This window comes from Leptonotus elevatus, chromosome 19, assembly GCF_054856555.1.
Source record: "Leptonotus elevatus isolate MCC_2025b chromosome 19, RoL_Lele_1.0, whole genome shotgun sequence".
NCBI lineage: Eukaryota > Metazoa > Chordata > Actinopteri > Syngnathiformes > Syngnathidae > Leptonotus > Leptonotus elevatus.
The window spans coordinates 6,019,031-6,039,541 of record NC_141257.1 but is presented as its reverse complement, the minus strand read 5'-3'; the positions used below and the strand labels follow the sequence as shown (position 1 = coordinate 6,039,541).

Below are 20,511 nucleotides of genomic sequence, written 5' to 3'. Positions count from 1 at the left end.
GACTGCAGTGGATAAACAATTTTGAAGACGTCCTCAAAACATACAACAACACATAGCAGGTGTTCTTTAAATTTGGCGGCCAAAACATTTTTGATAAAAAAGCCTTTTTAATTAAGCGATTAATCCTGATTTCATAAAGTTTCTACAATGTGATTAATCTAAAAACGTCATTGACAGATCTAAATAAATACAATAATACAATAAAATATTTTTCCCAAGTTTTCATACTCTTAATTAAAAAAATTAACAAACTAATACAAATATGGCTGCATCTTTCAGCCATTGATACAGTAATTTTATAATCAATCATAATATTGAGTAAAAAAAAATAGATGTACTGTACTGTAAAAAAACAGTGTGATATTGATTAGTGCATCCATCCATCCATTTCTTAACCACTTGTCCTCACAAGGGTTGCAGGAACCTATCCCAGCTGGCTTTGGGCAGTAGGCTGGGTACACCCTGAACTGGTTGCCAGCCAATCGCAGGGCACACATTGAATAATTGAATTTGTAAGACGCTGGTGAGAACTCAGTGCATTTTTCTTTTCATTTTAAGAGCTGCCTAATCTTTAACATGAAGTAACTTGTGCAACTCTGCACATTTTTAAAATTGTAAAACACAACTTGGTCCCAGTCTTCACAAACATATGAATTATTATTATATTTATTACTGCTCAATTTTGACGTGGACTGCCTTTCTGCGCAGTCTAGCGTTAGCGCCCTTCCCCTCCCAGCAGACTGAGGCCGGGGCCCTTTTGAACATGAAGCACTGACTAACGTTAATGGCCGTGACACAGAGACGAGCCAAAGCACTCCATGTATCACCTCGGGGTGTCTTCAACCTCACATCTTCTCACAGCGCGGACAGTTAAGAGGCGTTGTCCAAGATGCTCGGCTGTCACTGCACCTCAGGGTTTCCACTCGCGACAAGAAGGCAGTTATATATTTTCGGCCAGGATTATTAATCTTTCCTGGAGCCCTTTGCCTTGATGTCTTCTCTCTCTCTGAGCTACACGGAGGGGGAAATGTGCTGGCCACCAGCCCCACAGCAGCGTGTTTGGTTTGCGGTTCAGCGCGTTGCTCAAGGGTCACCTCGACGGTAGTCAGGAAGCAGACTACCAGTTGTGGTTTGTATGTATTCGCTGAGACCCTCTGGTTCCAAAACAAAGCCCCTTATAGATGATCTACCAATTACGTTAATGTTTCAATGACTGCGATTTAACCGACTGGTTTGTGGGTACATCTTCGGATGTGCTCGCTCAGACACAAATGCGCAGTAATTCATGCATTGTGGTACATTGTGGGTCAAAACCGGCGTCCAGATGCTCACATGAAGACGACAACCCCTTAAGCCACACATACGGTCTTTTCACACTGCACTTGCTTAATGTGAAAGGGTTGTGCGGCAGCGCGGAAAGACGAAGAGCCCCTTGGTGGCCAGCACGGCCATATTTGGAAGTACAGACATAGTAACCTGCCAAATGAAAACGGAGGCTTTGATGGATTGTTTAGATGAGAAGTAGAGCGCGCCTCAAAAATATCTTTCAAAAAGAAAGCCTTTTCAGAATCTTTAAAAACAGGAAGTGAGCAGCATGAAAGGCCAGCGTTGGTGTTTTTAATTTTTTCTTTTTAAGTACAGTAAAATATTATTTTGTTTGCATTTTATATTCTGTTTTAAATCCAATGCACTCTTACTTGTCACCAGGAGAGGGCACTATTACTGAAAATCCAAGAATTGAACCCATTTTCAAAACACTTCGTCCCACTAGTTCGGTGCGCAATAAAAGCCTTATTTGGCCGTCATATTTTATTGTACATTTAGAACAACTATAAAATGTGTGATTAATTTGCAATTATTATTGAAATCATGCTATTAATTAAGGTTGCAATTTATATATGTTTATATAATTTATAAATTGTATTTGTTGCGTCTGGATTTACTTACTTACTTCCTTAAGGACTCCAGTCCGATTGCTTCACCACCAGGCCATGGTAGGAGTGAAGGTAGCTGGGCCACGTGCGCTTTTGTCTTTTCTTTTACCTGTACGAAAGGGGAAATATGAAATTACTACACTGCAATAAAATGCTAATCAAGGGCTAACCCCCTTTACAAAGTTAAGTAATCACATTAGATTATCTACTATTCAAATGGCCCTGAAAAATATACTAATCTGATAACCAAACTGGCCTATTTTACAATCTGACCTGCATTTAAGTGACATTGTATTTGCTCCCAAAAATGTATAAATAAGTTAAATTTTAAATGTTTTAAGTGTCCCAAAGACATAATTATGCAAAAACAAATTATAACGGTTGAGGCGGTGGCAATAGATTTGTGAATAGTGATAAAGCTTAGTTATATTCTAATACTAATTGCTAAGTGCATATTTTTATAGCAATGAAACACAGTATTCTGTGGGCCATATATATATATATATATATATATATATATATATTTATATTAGAACAAATCATTTCGGCAATATATCGCGATATTACAGCACGAATTTCTCTAATTGATTCAATATGCGGCCGAATCGATTTTTAAACATCTATTTTTATGGGAATATTCAACAAAACTTCTTACTTGAGGTTAGGATTTACACATTGAGCATGGAAGAATGTTATATTAATGGAACATTAAGCCTTAATATTTCTATTTCAGTGTTGTTTAAACATGAAACAGACTGTAACCTGAATTTTCAGATAAATAAATCTGAATTTTCAGATAAATAAATAAAACATTTTACTACGTCTCACGGCTGGCCTGGGAACGCCTTGGGATCCCATCGGAGGAGCTGGCTGAAGTGGCTAGGGAGAGGGAAGTCTGGGCTTCCCTGCTAAAGCTGCTGCCCCCGCGACCCGACCCCGGATAAGCGGAATTGAAGAAGACGGAATAAATACATTTTCATGCAAATCTTACAGTGTACATGTACAAGTTCACTGATTAGTATTTTCTAAATTTGAGTTTAAATTGCAATTATCATTTTATAGATTCGTATCGGGATTAATTGGTATCGTGTATATATATATATATATATATAGTATATTGAAATTGTTGCTACCCCTCTGTTAAAGAAAGAAAGAGGCGGGGAAAAGATATACTACTACTACTATTAATAATAATAATAATGACTAAAACCTTACTAAAAATGAACTAATGAAAACCATGCCACTTCTTTTATATATACAACTATTATATGTAAAAGTGTTCTCACTTTGAAATAAGACGTGTTCTTCTAAACGAACAACACATTCACTGCCTTCAGGCCTTCCCTGTTATCTGAATGTTGGATGAGCAAGCACAGCAGCGCTACCTTTGCTCTTAAACCGAACACTTCCTGTCGGAATGGCCCGCAGCAGGGAACTGAGCACTTATGTGATCTTCAACATACAGATTGTGTCGGATTTACAGACGCTGTTCTTACATAAAACACTTTTGAGACGGCATGTGTGGAGGAAGACGAAGGAATGTAATGTGTTCTTTTTACCATTGTGGCTCAGGTACTCGCTGTTCTGCGTGCTGTGGAAATCACTCAAGGATGGCGGGTGGAAACACATTTTAACCCTCCATGTCGAAATCCATCAATCCATTGAAGCCGCGGGCAAAGACAAGGTCTCCACAGCTGCACAAATATACATGACATCCGCACGTAAATACTGATATTCATGTCATTAGGTTACTTTTAGCTAGCTGCTAATACACCAAACATCGTCAATCAAACCAAATCTTAGATTTAGCCAGCAAACTAAATTGTTGAATGTGTTCTCTCATTGGATTGTGCAGCTGTATTTCATATTCCGATGTTTGTGACGATTTTATACGTTGCATGGAGCGCCGTCTGAAACCGTCTGTTGTCTGAAATCTCCATTGAAAAAGACACCTGAAATACCTCCTGAGTGTTGATGGTATTCCTCTTTCCTTCACTCTTTACACAAAAAAAAAATCAATTTGGAGAGTAAAGTGTTTGCACAGGCGATTAACTCCAGCTAATGATAATAAATTAGCGTTGCATCGCTCCACCTGCTCAACAAATGCACGTCTCCAGTGTCTCCGTATAACTCTGGGTAAATCTTTCACCCCATCTCCATTACTTTTTTAGCAAAGATAATGTGTTTGTTTAAGAGAGTGGAAAGTACATAGGTTAATAGGGTGGAAAGTGTTAGAGATGCTTCAAACTTATTTAGACTCTCTTGTAAATGTTCATTAAAAGTAAAAAAACATAAAATCAAATGTTTAACAGTGGGGCTGGGGTGGGGTGGGGGCGTGGTTCTAAATATGCGAGATGTATCTGTGCCATGGGTCTCGTGAATGGAGATAACAAATTATGGTAATCTTATCTATTCATTGATCTAAATCAAATATGTTAAAATCTTTAATACAAACCCATTTACTGCACATGAATGCAATACATTCAAAGGCAAGTAGCTAACTGATTATCTATCGATGAATAATGATAGTTTTTTTTGGAACCTGACATCTTTCTCATGTGTTAAATATTAATTGGGAGGTCAAAATGGACCAGTGTGTCCATGATTTGACGTCTCTGTATACAAACCAATGTGGTTGTAACGTAATAGTCTGCAGCGCCCTGCTTATTTTGGCAGTCTCCACCAGTATGTGGTCTGAAGATCATGTCGTTACTAGCAATGTAGTGCTCAAGATTGGCATTGGTCTTAAGACCACTTTTTAAGGCTCTTGGTCTCGTCTCGGAATCAAAGGCATTTTTTTACTCGGCCTTATCTCAGTCTTGGACAGGGTGGACCATGGATCTTTGAACAAGACCCTCCTTGGTCCTGTCACTGTCTTGACCTTGAAAAGTCTTGGTCCTGTCTTGGTTTTGACCAACAAAAGTCTTGGTTTCGTCTCAGTCTCCACCTCCAAAAGTCTTGTACTTGTCACTGTCTCCACCTCCAAAAGTCTTGGTCATGCCTTGGTTTTGACTTCCAAAAGCCTTGGTTCCGTCTCAGTCTCGACCTCCAAAAGTCTTGGTCCTGTCTTGGTTTTGACCTCCAAAAGTCTTGGTTCTGTCTCAGTCACTACCTTCAAATGGTTGGCTCCGTCTCAGTCTCTACCTCCAAAAGACTTGGTTTTGTCTTGATTTCGACCTCCATACTCTCTAGTCTCAATAATGTCTCAGTAGGTGTGATCTCGATTACAACGCTAGTTATTGCATGCAACATGTCACAGTTAATGTTTGATTGGTTAAGCCAATTGTACAACAGTAAAAACACGACACTATTAAAATATTCTAGAAAACAATCTAATATAATCACACAAAAGCAATCAATGACAAAAAAACACTGAACTGAATGCGTGGGTCCATGCTGAGAATTCTAGTCAGCTACGACTTACAGTCATCCTTCAAGCATCGACTGCCACAACTCGTTAGAGAAGTCCAGTAATGTGGCCAAATATTGCGATCCTAATTCGGTCATTAGTGGGGTCCTGCCTCCAGACTCAAACATTCACAGCCTTAGCTGATGGAAGGACTGTCATCATTTTGGCAACTATAAGGTGGTGAGAGAGAGACAATGTGGACAGAAGGCATTGCAATAAACATTCACCAAGAATGACTCGGTGATTAAAGCTCCTTGGCTTTTCTTAAGTCAGCCATCAAGGTCTGGTTTGATTACGACGTGGCGCACGATGATTGCCTGTGGATTAAAAGTTAGGAGACTCATTGACATCCTTGAAGTGTGTCAGTCTATGACCTCAATATCCTTGCTAACTTATAATAGTGCAAACAGGTGGCCGTCTTTTAGCGACACAATCACAGAGCATATTATGTTGTTACCAGCGCTTCGCTCAACAATCTCAATCATTGTGGCTGATAAACTCCCTTTGCTCTTCGCTCCTCATCTGTGCAGTGATGAAGGATGAATGAATGAGGCTAAGGCTAACTTGTAGAGCAGATTGGATGCCTCTTGCATCTGTTTGGGGGGGATAAATATTGCGCTATGACTGTAGTTTGCGGCTGTCCTTAATGGTCAAGACCAGAACCAACCGAGACCAAGACATTAGAGACAGAGACAAGACCAAGATTTTTGGACGTTGAAACTGAGACAACATCAAGACTGTATATATCAAATAGACAAAATTACTTGTATTTTGTTGTTTTTTTTTCACCGCTTGCAACATCAAACAAATTATGTTATGTTGCTTTTGAAATAACAATGAAATAAAGCTCATATCTAGGGGGCATGGCACTCCAGGCGACACCAGGAAGGCAGCGTTAGTACTGGCCTGGTCTTGACCAGTCTTGATAAATAAATAAAAAATCCAGAGTCCGCCCTGTCCGAGATCGAGATAAGACCGAGTAAATATGCCTTTGATTCCGAGATTGATACAGAGACCCTTAAAAAAGTGGTCTTGAGACCGGTCTCGAGACCAAGACCCAACTTCAGAACTACAATGCTCGGTCAGACATAATGATTACTCAGGATTTGCTAACAAATTTCCCCAATTTTATTATTTTACTGTTAGCTCCAGTAAGAGGAGGAAAAAAGTGTGATCTGTGTTTTTGACAATTTTCGGGACAATGCTGGTTGGAATTTAGTGTCAAAGGCATGAATCCATCTTTTAAGATAAACTTCAATTGCTCCATTGCCATGAATTGTGTCCAAGTTCATGAATATGAAGCTGGATAATGGAAGGCTTTTTTGCTCAATTCTATCTCAGGAAAAAACACACACGGCTGTAAGACTGCTGATCGCATTTCTTAAGGGCATCGGTTTCAACATGTCCTATTTGTCCTAGGGTTAACACACATACCAAAGTATGCAAAACACTTGTCACGTGACCAGCCAGCTAAACTTGATTATTATGCTTCTGCCTCAAGAGGAATGCAATAGAAAAAATTGGAAATCAAAGACGCAAGAAGTGCAATAAAAAGAAGTGAAGGTGGAAAAGGTGGCTGAGTATGACACATGGTGGGGAGGCTGTCGGGTCGACTACCAGGTATGCGAGGAGGAACCAACAATGTGTTGAAGAATTGGAAACCAAGTAGAGAGGTACATGATTTGGCTTTCCTTCCCACTGGCTGCCTCCTTACTCCCGTCTCCGTCCCCAGAGATGACAATAAGACGGAAAACACTTGCGAGTGAAATGGTGTGAGAGAAAAAGTCTGAGAGCAGTGCCAAGGTTCACAAAGAAAATGACATTTCTCTCAGGGGGGGGCAGGCAGCCTCTTGCATTTATTTGATGAGACGCAGAAGAAGCAGGGGGAAGATATAGGCAGTAAGACGGAAGATAGAAAGGTCAAAGGAAGACGGTGCAGGCGGAGTCGGGGGGCCAAAAGGCAGGCAAACACTTCCACCCAGAGGATCTCTCACTTTCACCCATCTTCCCTTTCTATTAAGGTATATTGTAGGCTTTCTTTGTGTTATCGGCATTAAACCGGTCTTGGGCCTTAACATTGGATCTAAATCGTAGTGCAAACATTCCTTCTGGTAAAGAAATCACAGATCGATTCCACATTCCGATACGCAGGAGGATAAAAGCATTTTGGTTTTCGGTTACGCCATTTGACCTTTCTAACAAATGGAGACGAGTCCCTTTTTTCAGCGCTGTCCATTTAGTTTCTGAGCCTTAGGAACAGATACCGTTGGATCCCTAATCAAATGTTAATAAGCAAACATTCGTCAATTCAACATTGTTTTGAGTAGAGTCATCGCTTTAGAGCTCATGGTATCCTTTAGGCTTTTTTAGGTATTAGCCTTGCCACGTTCGTCATAACAGTGGCCTCATGGGAAAATATTTTTCTACCATTAACTCATTCACTGCCATTGACGGCTATAGACGTCAACAATTCATTTAAACTATTTCTATTAGTTTAACATTTTTTTCTACTTTGTTCACTACAGTATGAAAACCTAGTTTTTTTTTTTTTTGTACATTTAGAACAGGCATAACATTTGTCATTAATTGTGACTTAACTAGTGAAGTCATGCGATTAATTACGATTACAAATTTTAATCACCTGACGCCCCGAATTTTTAATAATCTTTAAGTCGCGTCAGGCGATTAAATTTTTTTATTGACATTGACTACATAATGATGATACAAGTCGTGCGCTGTGAATTCCGGCAAAGTCGGCGATTTGATGAACTTGGTAAAAACAGCAGGCGACAGAAGGTAATGGGCTGTTTTCAAACTAGCGATCTCCAAATTAAGTAAATATCGCAATTTATGAAGTCCCGAAAAAATATGCTACTTCGACTGACAGGCAAACTTTGGTTGAAGTAATAGATTCCATGGCTATGTGCAATAATAACTTTTAATTTGTACAATAACAGTCGCTAAGTCACTAAGTCGCTCCGGGTCACGTCCATTTCAGTTCAACAATCATTTCCTTCCGTTGTCCGTTATAGGGCAGTCAAGTGATCACGTGACGTCGGTGCAAATGGTCAATACATGATGGTTTTTGCGTTCAATTGGAAAACCTGTTCAAAAGCACGACACAGACATCGCCATTACATAAATAGACGTAATTTTCCCTCAATGAATAGGCAAGCAGAAAAGTTTTTTTCTGTTGGGACGGATGGTAATAAAAGAAAACCAATCTATTTCAACCTACTTTTTTTCCAGTGATGATGTCTCCTCTTTGAGGAACAAATATGAAGCCTGCACTCACTTCCTACTTGACCCATTAGTTCACACCTGTGGGAGAGAGGATTATTTTTTTCCTTCTCCCTTCACCGCGTTCTCCGATTGCACGCTCAATTAAACCGTGCGCCCCCGTTAAGGCTCCTGCTTTCTCACCGGAGCAGATTACAGATGTTGGATGAAACGTGTACTTATTGAAATGCGGCGCCGTAATTTATTCTGACAGGCAGTTATTGGGTTGATTTAAAAGTGAACAGTGAAGGAGAGGTTATTACGATTGATGCACTGCGTGCGCATAAAGCGCTGGAATGAAAAGGACGGGGATCGTGTACGGCTTCTCCGGAGCCCGGCCCAACTGTCGTCAGGGGTAATTCAAAATAATCTATGAAGTCCATGCCTTAAACTCAAAAAGCTTGTACAAACCACAATCACCTCTCAGAGATTATGGTTTAGCGTCCGAGATTGTCATTTTAAAGCGGTCGGACTTTCCTCCGAACAATTGATAGCTCCAGCAGGATGGATGTGAAAAGAGAATCGGTAAAAATGCAAGATGAAGTCAAAATAGGGGAAAAGATGTGACAGTATCATAATGCTAAGAGAGCAAGGTCATCGCAATACCAATAATACCGATAGACAAAAAAAATAAGTGAAGGATCTTTTGTTTAGCATGATTCCCTCCAATAAATGTGTTCAGGGTTTAAAGGTAAAGCTAATATCCATATTCACCTAAAATGCAGCCAACAGCCATTTGAACACGCACTAAAATAAAGTTATTTCCTCCAAAATCTCTTTCTTGAGAATGACAAGTGATTCTCAGGGTGAAGGTAAAACCTTGAGCCTCACCGTGTAAAAAGTTGTCATATTTGAAGTATACATGCCAAAACTAGGGCGTCTCCTGGAGCACCTGCTATTTCGGTTGATGTTTGTGGAACAGCAGACGGTGCGAAGCGACCGCTTTATCCGAAATATCCATCACAGGGGTGACGGTGACGAATCTGCCCTCAGCGACTCACATTAACAAAATTGTGTGTGCCAGTCACAGCTTCGCTAAGAGTTCGAAGATGAAATGGAGTCTTTTGGCCTCAATTCAGACAGACAGTCAAAACGATCAGAAATAAACATTACATAGTGAGATCGTAATGGGTTTTATCATTATAAGGGGTTGTGTTGGACAATTAATCCACAGATTAACGTATTGTTAAAACAATTTGGGGTTAATAACATGATGACTAACAATATCAACCAAATGTTCAATATGTTCAATAAATTCTCAAGGCACTAAAAGTGACATGAGAAAATCAACCAGAAGTAATTAAGACAATCCCTGTTTTAATAAACAGTGATCATCATCCACAAATGTATGTAGATCAACCTTTTTGAAACTCAGAGCTACTTCTCAGGTACTGATAAATGCCAAGCGATATCAGTTTTATACACACTTAAACAAATTTGCTCAAATTACCTATATGTTGTTATTAATTACGGCTAATCATCAACGTGAAGACACTGATTATGTTAATGGTTTAAAATTATCAACAAGGTAGGAAAGAAAAATACTGAACGCAACACTATTTTTTATAAATTTCAGCAAATGTTCCTTGGAAATCTCAATTGGGGTCGTAGCGACCATCGGGATTTTCTCAAATAGCAGAAATGAGCAGAAGTCTCTAAGGCATAAAGTCCAAGTCAAGTCTCAAGTCTTTAGGGTCCAAGTCTCATGTCTTTGACCCACAAATCCAAGTCAAGTCTTTAGGTTCCAAGTCAAGTCCCTGACCACGAGTCAAGTCCAAAACTTGGACTTGCTTGTGTCTTGTCACATTTGTCTACTGTGCGTCATTAACATTTGGACATAGCTCAGGCACATGGAAAAGTAGGGAGAGAGAGAGAGAGGGACAACTTGTGAGGCGACACCTGAGCCGCACGCACACGCACACACATTTGGAGTAAGGAGAAGAGATGAGAGCAAGCCACAATGTAGAGACTTGTAATATTATGAGTCCAAGTCAAGTCTCGAGTCTTTAAAGTTAAAGTACCACCCGCCTAAAGCGGGGCGAAATTCTTTCTCCGCATTTGACGAATCTCCTGAGTGAGCAGTGAGCAGCAGCATGAGTGTCAAACAGGGAGGCAAATGGGTCCCATTTTTATAGTCTTTGGTATGACCTGGCCGGGGACTAAACCCACGACCTCCCAGTCTCAGGGCAGACACTCTACCGCTAGGCCTCTGAGCTGGTGCACGTCTCAAAATATACCAACTTGAGTATCGAAGCCCAAGTTGCGAGTCCCCGTCTCTGCCGAACGGCCTGTCCATTTTCGGGCCAGTCATTTTTAGTACAGACCCACAGGCGACTCATAAGGTCTTTGGGGGCAAGTTTGTGCCCGCAGGCTCAATGTTAGTAAAGCCTGAGGTAGAGGAAAGCCAGAATACTGTCTGACAAACAATCTTTATGTAACATTCTTTAAAGATTGGAATCCTTTCTCTTTTTTTCTTCACAAGTTGTCCCTTCCTTGAAAAGGATCCAGGCCTTCATTCCGCCTGAGCTTTTCAAATCTGATTCAGGATGACATAATTAGACTTTGGATGAGATATTTGCTGGCCTCAGAAGTGATGCCCTACTTAGGGGATGTGTTGCATGGGAAGTTATGGAGTGTAGAGAAGGAAGGAATAGCTTCTCACTCTTGTTCGTTCCCTTAAAGCGCAGTTCAAGGACAGCTGTTAGCGACAGTTTTGTACTTTTTACTTTACAGCAGTCTACAAAAAAATGCTCTCAACTTAACAACGCCCTTCAGTCTCTCCTTCTCTCAGGCCTTCCAGCGCTTCGGCACTGACATGCACACCGACTTGCACGGACACCTGCTTCCCTTCTCTCGGCCATCCAGGCTTGGCTCGCTTTCAATCGCTGTTTATTTGAGTGGCAGCTCTGAAATGCTCACATGTGAATCACCAAGCTACCCTGCGAGAAAAACGCAAGCCTTTGTCTCTGGCTTCGTGTCAAATTCACGGCCCCCTGGTTGTGGCAAAATGTCTTTTTGATGAAAACTGCTCCGTCTCATCACTCAGTGAGCATCTACCGGATCCAGTCTTGCTGCAGGTACCCGCGAAAGGTAAGATGTCTGGTACTGGCAAGCCAAATCTTAAGGACTTGAGCAATTAACACATACTCTTTTCACGCACGAGCGCACGCTTTGCATTTCAGCCGCACTCAGAGTTCACCCAGTCCAGACGTGTCCAATTACTATGGCCTCCCTTGCTCCCGTTGCAGACAAGAAGAGTGGGCGTTGTTAGCAGGATAGCTTGGAATTCAATTAATCATCATGAAGCTGTGAGGTGTGGAAACACAAGAGAACAAAGTGAAATCGACTTGTTAATCAGAACTAACAGCGCGAAATCAGAATACATGAAAGGCAGAGTAAGTGAATCGAACCAGGGAATTGAAATATCTGTTTGGAGTTCACATGTTCCGTTTGCATAGGGTACTCAGTTTTGCCCCTATACCCTTAAAATGTGCTTCCTCGGTTGATTAAAGACTCTAAATTGATTTTTTCTGAAGGGCCTGAACTGGAGAAATCTCCAGTCCAGGGTGTACCCTCTTCTCGCCCAATCAGTCAGATGGCAGAGGGTCCGGTTACCTGCGACCTTAAGGGGGCAAGCAGTATAAAACAGGCTTCTCGTGGGCCGCAGTCCTGCCGGTTTTAGATGTTTCTGTCGTCCAACAGACCTGATTCTGTAGATCAGGACCAGGCTTCTGCAGAGATTGCTGATAAGATGATTATATGAATCAGGTATAGTGGAGGATGGAAACATCTAAAACTTGCAGGACCTCGACGGCCAGGATTGGGGAAGCCTGAAGATGGATGCCTGGACAGTCATTTTAAACCTTAGCATCTTTATCTTTGGCAGATTCACACAGTACCGGTCAAAAATCCAGTCCGCCGAGGTAAGATCTCGCAAACACAAAGACGATTAGGCTCTTCCGGGTATGCGCCGTTGGTTAATAAGTGTTTCCTAAGAGGAGACGGAAGTGTTTAAGATGTCGGCAAGGAAATACTTCGGTTCGGAAAATAATCCTTGTCGTCTGTAAAACCCATATATACATATATAAACAAAAAACAACAACATTGGTCCCGACCCTATAACCAGTTCAGAAAATGGATGGATGAACATCGGGCAGGATATTATTTAATTTATTCGCCGCATCCTTGTTCGTCAGTGAGAGAGGTTCTTTGGTTGGCTACATTCAATACAAGTCAATTGCCTCGAGAGACGGTTTCCCTCACATAAAAATCTTTGCTCCTACATTCGTTTCGGACCCTATTATCTGGACAAATTCACTTTTAAGACACCTCAGACAAGGATAATCTTATAAAACAGTGTTTGTCAACGCTGGTCCTCAGGGCGCACTATCCAGCCTGTTTTCCATGTCTCCCTATTCCAACGCAGCTGAGGATGGATTGCAGGCTTCTCCAAAGCTTGATGAGCTGTCATTGGAATCATCTGTGTTGGAATAGGGAGACGTTGAAAACAGGCTGGATAGTGTGCTCACGAGGGCCATGGTTGAGAAACACTGTTAAAAGACAATCTTGTAAGACAGAGAATCTTGGCCGTTTGACGTTGGTTGGGAAAGGGACAAAAGCAAGACAAAAACAGCTCAATTGTCTTAATGCCCGGCCTTAGTCAGCGCCAACTTGAAGTTATTTTAAGCCTAAATGAAGACACAATGACAAAATTCCCCATCCTCTATCTCGTGTTCATTCGATGTCTTTCCTTCACGTCACCGGCTTGACTTGTTTCTCATTGCCAAGTGGCGGATTTGCGTGCTCATCCTGAACCCCCACACACAAAAAGGAGGGCGCATAATCAGCGTCCTCTCCAGAATTGCCACACGACACCATGCCTACCCAAACCGGACTGCTACCCGTTATCCCTCATCTGCTCAGCCACTCCTTCCATAATCTTTGGCCCGCTGCTCTGTGCTTCTCCTCTTTCAGTGTTGCACATTCTCACAACAGCAACCGCAGGGGATGGCATAGGATCCGGATAGAGACCAGGTCAAGATTTTACCACTGAGAGGACTATAGTAAGCTTAAGGATGCTTAAAGATGACACCATGTGCCGATTTTTCAAATACTGCTCCGTTGCGCATCTGCAATTCAACGGTTGAATATACTCTTACGCAAACACAGCTCGCAACAATCCTGCTTACTTTGGTTTTCACTTTGTGAATACGATTAGGCTTCTTGAGCTTATTCAAAGACCTTTTTTCCCCCACATTAAATCAAATCAAACATTGCTGTTTTTGTTAAGTCCGGCAAACATGGCACATGAACACAGCAACAGCGATGGAAAGAAGTCCATAAAACAGAATGAGAGAGAATGATAGAGTAGCAAGAGGAATTTGCGAAATGTGTGCGAGCGTGCGTGTGTATGTGTGCATTATTGATTCATGGGGGCCTCTGATCCCTCTCTCTCGGCCAACTTCAAAATTCATTCCCTTCCAAGCTCCACAAGAATCAAGCATCCCATCCACCCATCAATGATTTACCGTCATAGGCTCAAATTTAACAGCGATGTTTGTTGTTCTAAGAAAGTGATAAATTGCAGAGGTTCAATGTTCATTGTCATTAAGCACTCGGTCTTGGCAAACAAATGGAGTTCTTTGATTTGCACAACATGACAGAAGTCCCTGAATACATCCTCATGGGTTCGTGAAATGAAGAGATGAGCTCAAATTATGGCTGCAAGCGGAACGCAATATATGAAAAAGCCATTTCGGTTGGAGCCGTGGAAAAGGGAGCAGGTACCTCAGCATCAAACCTGTCACGCCGCCACTCGCTGTTTTCCTTGATCTCTAGCCTCTGTTCACTCGTGGCTGAGAACTGCAAACTAAAAATCAATGACTTGTTTTCACTCTCCTGTAATTTTCTATTTTCTTTGGGGGGCCTTTAAGAAAGGCTCCTTCAGACTTTGTGACAGGCAAGTGAGTGAAATTAATTTTCTTTTTTGATCTCATACTGGTGTTCTGAGGGTTGGAAAGACTTCTGTAGATTTCAATATGTGTTTTTATGGAAAACTATTTGTCAGTCCTTTCATGATACAAATAACAATCTTGCCTTCACACATCTTTTCAATACTTCCATTTACCTCATATCATTTCTATTTTCGTTGGCCATATGAATGTGAATTTTCTACCTGCCTCTTCAGCCTATATATAAGGTTATTTATCTACACGCCATAACTGTGTGTTGTACATAAATTTATACTGAGACAAATGACGAATCTTTGTGAATTCTGGCCACGAGAAGCATAACGGCATCAAATAACATATGTTCAAGGACACACCAACTCTTATTTGTACTTTGTTAACACATTGTGTGCCTCCGTCCCTTGCATAGGTCAACATTTACTAGGGTGACCAGATGTCCCTGTTTTAATGGGGCATTGTAGTTGACTGGTTTTTAATTTTGAAAATCTGGTCACCCTAACCCTTTACTCTCTGGTTCAGTTCAGCCCAATACCCAAAGAGTCCAATAGATTTCCATTCCTGACAAAGTGAGGGTATTTGATATTACCTCTTGTCTCCTTCTCATGCCTCTGTGATATAAACAGACGGACAGAGACTCCTGAAGAACAGAAAGAGGGGGCCCTAAGCCCAGGGGCTGAGACAAATCACCTGAGGCAGAGAACCACTTTGTTATTTTCTAGACTTCTTCCTTTCTATTTTAGTCATGAATAGGTATGAGAGGAAACTGAGGTATTTCCTTTAATTAGAAATCCCAGGCATGTGGGAGTGTGATCTTTTTGTTCTTCGCCTAATTAGGCCCGTGTATCTCGAAATACGCCTTGTGTTCTTACCTGCGTGCAAGTTTGGGCCAGCCTTCAGGGGTTGACCTACTAAAAGTTACAGGGATGGTGTGCGCACGTCAGCAGCGTGTGGAAATTAGTCAGGAGTGGGCGGCTAGCGACAGGCTAGTCAAAGTTCTGTGTGGCGAAATGCCAATTCCCAATGTCAAAAAAAAACACCTAATGACTCTCTCCGAGGAGAAAGGTGGCACACATCAACGCGCGTGTGCGCACTCGGCTTTTTTTACGCCGGCTACACCTTCATTGGGTCCTCTACAGACAGCGGGTCCTTGGGGAGTTTTAAAGGGATCCTAAATGTGTGTGGCTGTGTGTTTGAGCGAGAGAGGGAAAGAGAGAGAGAGAAACAGTGTATTCGCTCCATCCCTGGACTCACCTGTCAACGTGAACCAGATGTTCTGTGAAGGTTAAAGCAAAGGGGATCGAGTTGCACAGATAGAAAAAAAGAAGGGAAAGGAGTTTTGTCCGTTTTTTCATGTTTTCCTTACGTTTTGACAAATGCTGTGCCTCACCTGAACTTCTCTTTTAGTTCTCAGAGCAAGCCTCGTCTGCCAAGCTGTTGTCACTTCTCTCCATCACTGTGGGGGAGATTGTCTGCCTTCCAAAAGGGAAAGACCTGTCCAAACTGTCCATGGCACTCTCCTCGAAACAATGGTGCGAGGCTCTGAGTTTTGTTGTGTGCATTTATATAAGTACAGTCTTCCCTCACTTTCCTCAGATAATACATTCCATGATCCCGTGCAATAGGTGAATTTCCAAGAAGTAGAAGGCGCAATAACCCACCTACAATATGACGCAGGATTCTGGTTAAGGTAGCCTAAGCCATTTTAAACTAAAAAGAAACACAAACGTAGCATTTAATCATCATCATGTGCCGCGTGAGATAGAGTATACTCCGCTCACGTAAACATCTCAACACAGCCTATAATCATCTTGCGCTTCAACAATTAACTAATGCCCGACGCACTGGGCTCCGGTGCGGGATTTTAGGGAACTGTGAATGAACGGGGATTTTACTGCTCTAATGTTCATGGTCTTTCCTCTAAAAGAAAAACTGACATGTGACGGGCGTGACTTTGAAGAAAGACACAAAATAGTGAAGTAAAACTGCAATAGATGAAGTTATGAATACAAATGAAAACCAGCGATAGAGTGAAGCCGTAATAAACGAACGATGAAGTAGCAAGGAAACACTGCACAGCAATAATTGAAATACGGGTCATGGGTCGGACCTTTGCAAATTCACATATTGGTGTGCTTTATTTTGCCATCATAACATCATTAAAAAAAAATTTTTAGATTTTCTTATCCATTTTTCATGACTGTAGTACCATGGTTTTCCAGTGGTTGCGACTAAAAGTGCAGGTCCATTTTGAACAACCAGATTTACGTTTGCACTTATCAGATGGGTATCAAACAGAGCTTTCTTTTCTTGATAATCTGGTCACCGCATTTAGGTAGGCATTTTTTCCTTTAAGGTGGAAAATTTAATCTCCTGGAATCTATCGTTACATTGTGCATAGTAACCATTTAGATTGATTTGACATTATTTTGGTCTCATTAATATGCGGCATTTATCAACGTATTGAAGAATAATAAACAAGCACAAGCAGATACTTTATTTACTATATTAGACAGAAATGACACACTTAAAATGTGAGAAATGACTTCAAATTAGCGGTTTCCACCACCTTCCACTAGCTAATTGCCTGCACAGCTAATTGCCTGTTGAATCTCTCTTTATATTTAGCTTACTGTACACGTGGGAGCGCATTGATGTTTTCCAACCTCCGCTTCAGTCAGTAAACAACGGCTCATTACTTCACTCAAGGCTTCAAGTGCCACAGTTTGGCTTGATGAACACTGAACAGCACTTGTGTTGTCATTAATAACACCTTTTTTTCTGTGGGTGCTGTACATAAATGTCCAACTCTGCGCGCCTGTGGATCAATACGTGCCCCCTCGGAGTTCCAACTGGAACAACTGTTGACCTTATTGGAGCTATGCGAGTGCACTTGTGCCAATTTAATGAGCATACCGGGGGAGGCGGTCACATCATATCATGACACCAAATGAGAGCTTTTATACATATTGGAATCAATACATGCAACAAATGGCAGAAAAAGATTGTTTAGACCTACTTGGTTCAGGGGCGTAAAAAGCATCAACTGCCCTCTTGTGGATATATATATATATATAATGTCATTGTTTTTTGGGTGAAATTTTACGTATCAAAAGTACTAGTGGTATCAGTCCTTATCGGTATACTCGGAGTACTCAAGAGTTGAGTACTCGTACTGTATCGGTCTGAAAAAAGTGGTATTGAACATCTCTAGTTACTACAGGAGAACACAATAAAAGTACAAATAAGGCAAAGCATACTAGATGAAATTCATCAGATCATTTCTTGGGGGAAATTTTATGTATCAAAAGTAATATTGGTATCGGTATTCAATTTGACATACGTAGTAGCTTCCTTTAAGTGCTATAGACAGGACCAGGGTGAGGTGCTACATGCTAACTCCATGAGCGGTTGACCGGTCGTCAAAGTTCATTTTCTGTCTACTGGAATTTTGCTTCATTTCCATTTATACATCTCATTGTACCTCTAATTTTGAAGCTAAGTTTGCTCACCCTGGTTGCTAGCTAACATTCACGCTAACCACATGTGTTAACTCTACAATACAAAACAGGAAGACCTCACTTTTTTGGTTTAAACCGGTAATTACAAAAAAAAAGAATGCGCCGGCTGGCAGATTGTCAGTCTAGTTGTTTAACCGAGCCAGATGAAAACAAAAAAACAAAAACACACACAATGTGAAAGACAAGACAGTACAGTATGTTGTGTTATGGAGTAACTAAACCTTGAATCTCTTTATAGTAGTTAGCAAACGCAAAAAAAATATTTGCTCTAACATGGTTTCCTTCCATTTTTATATAGTAGCATAATCGCTGGATCGTGGCATCATTGTTATTGTTGGCAAAATATCACAAAGGTATATTATTGTGTGCGATTTCCATAACCGTCATTGAAAGCACTGTAAACCACAGAATATGTAATCTTTAGATTATTTACATTCTTTTCTCATCTACATATTCTAATAATTGTCTTGGCAGCGTCACAATAAGGGTGTTTTTACCTCTCTTTAGTTAGCATTTATGGATTCTATTCCCCCCCCCCCCTCATTTAAATGTCAACACATTGTTTCTCTGTCCCCTCCCTCTAGCTCTATTTGGAAAGTCTTGATTGTCTCCCTCAGGACCCGTACTTATTTTCTCTGAGGACACTTAGAAAATTGACTTTCGCATGCAAGCACCATAATGCGCAAACAAAACACACAATACATAATGACGTTTACCTTCATGTGGGATTTAGTTGAATATTAATGCCGGAGAATGTCGCTAATGGTTTTGCCATAAATTTTCTTCCCTTTCATTAACTCTCATCATTTGTCATGACATCTGAATCTCCAGGTGGTCCTTTCATTGGCGGTCAAAATGTCACATCACACCAAAGCCTCATTTTTCTCAGGAGCTGTCCCTTAGAACTGCCAAATCCCACAGGTCTGTCGCTTTCATTTTTTATTTATTTTTTATTTGATGACTACTTGAATAGATGTCTCGCTGTGTGTCGCCGCCAGGAGGTCTGACAAAACTTTGTTTTCTAACAGTTACCCACAGCTGTCATCCACGTCTTCTTTGAGTGTCTGGTTTGGAGTTCTGTCCAGTGTGATCTCATGTTTTTAATTTGTCCTGAGAAATCTGTCAAGCAGCAAATCAGGACGTGACCAGCAATCATTTCATTTGTTGACCATGTCAGATACTCAGAATGATGGCAATTCTACTACACGTCTTTTGTGGACTATAAGTCACACTTTTTTCATAGTTTAGCTGGTCCCCGAGAATTACAATCAGGTGCAACTTGTATGTATTGAATAAAATTAGAGCTTGGACTCTAACCCAAAATCCCCGTTCCTGAATATTGTTAACAGTAGCGAACAATTTCTGGTTGGATTTGAAATTTCTGCTTTTAAATACAGACTTTTTTTCTTAACTTTAACTTAACTTTCTTAATTAAAATCCCACATTGTTAAGTGGCCAAAGGTAGAATCCTGTTCAGTTATTGCGCCGCTGGTGATGCAAATAGTAAATCATTGTTGTGGTGTTTGCCGCATGCTCGCTGGTGAGATGATCCCTTCATCACAGTTGCCGTGACTACTATTTCTTTGCCTTCATCTGCTTTTTTCTACTTCTACTTTCTTTTGGCAGTTGGCAAAGACTTTTGGTGGAGTACAACCACCTTCTAAAATGGAATATGCGTGGCAATATTCAATGATTTATTGTGATTGGAATCGGGAAAAAATCAGGCGATTTTTCACTTCCGAAGGCGACACGTGATTCCAGTTAAGGGAAGCAATTTTTAACTAAGAAGTAAAACTTTCAAATCCAACTCGCTCATTGCCGTCAACATGATTATGGAACAGGGATTTGAGCTCTCTGTTTTTGTAAACTAAATTTCCCCCCAAAAAGTGTGACCAATGTTTTTTCCCTCACCGTGACGCATTGTTTGACTGATGCAACTTCTACTCCCGAGTGACTTGTAGTCCAAAAAATACGGTAACTTCCAATAAATACTTCTGACAGTGTCCCTCAAAATAGAGCGTTGTTATATTCTTAAAAGGTGGATTGCGTGGGTGTACCTCAAGTGCTTTCAGACGGTCTTTACACTTGACAAGTTTGCTTTCAATTTTGACTTTATCCTCGTCTCCCTACATCCTCACACAATTTCCATCTGTAATATCTGAGCCTGCTTCTTTACTTCAACTTCTCAGTCTGTGCTGCAAGGCGGAATATTTTTTTGCATCTGACGTGAAGCGCTATACATCACGTAATAGCTGCTGAGCATCCCTGTCAGCGACGCTTTGGGGGCAAAGCCCAATTATAGGCTGCTGTGACAGACAGCAGAGAAGTGAGGCACATCGTTGTCTTCCTACCCTTATTTTGCACCCCATCTCTTCAACACGTTTCATTTCGACACTCAATAA

General features: G+C 41.0%; 1 protein-coding gene across 21 annotated transcripts in view; it reads right to left on the bottom strand.

Annotated features, from left to right (window-relative positions):
* The window catches only part of LOC147157658 (uncharacterized), a 103,870-nt gene that overhangs the window by 32,565 nt on the left and 50,794 nt on the right, over positions 1 to 20,511 (bottom strand). For 20 of the 21 annotated variants that reach the window (XR_015091450.1, XR_015091449.1, XR_015091451.1 and 17 more), the window contains exons 4-5: positions 3,494 to 3,628; positions 1,948 to 2,043 (exon numbers count right to left, since the gene is read on the bottom strand). The gene's annotated coding sequence lies outside the window, so the exon portion shown is untranslated. The remainder of the gene's footprint in view (positions 1 to 1,947; positions 2,044 to 3,493; positions 3,629 to 20,511) is intronic. The other variant, XM_086063485.1, reaches the window with a different exon arrangement.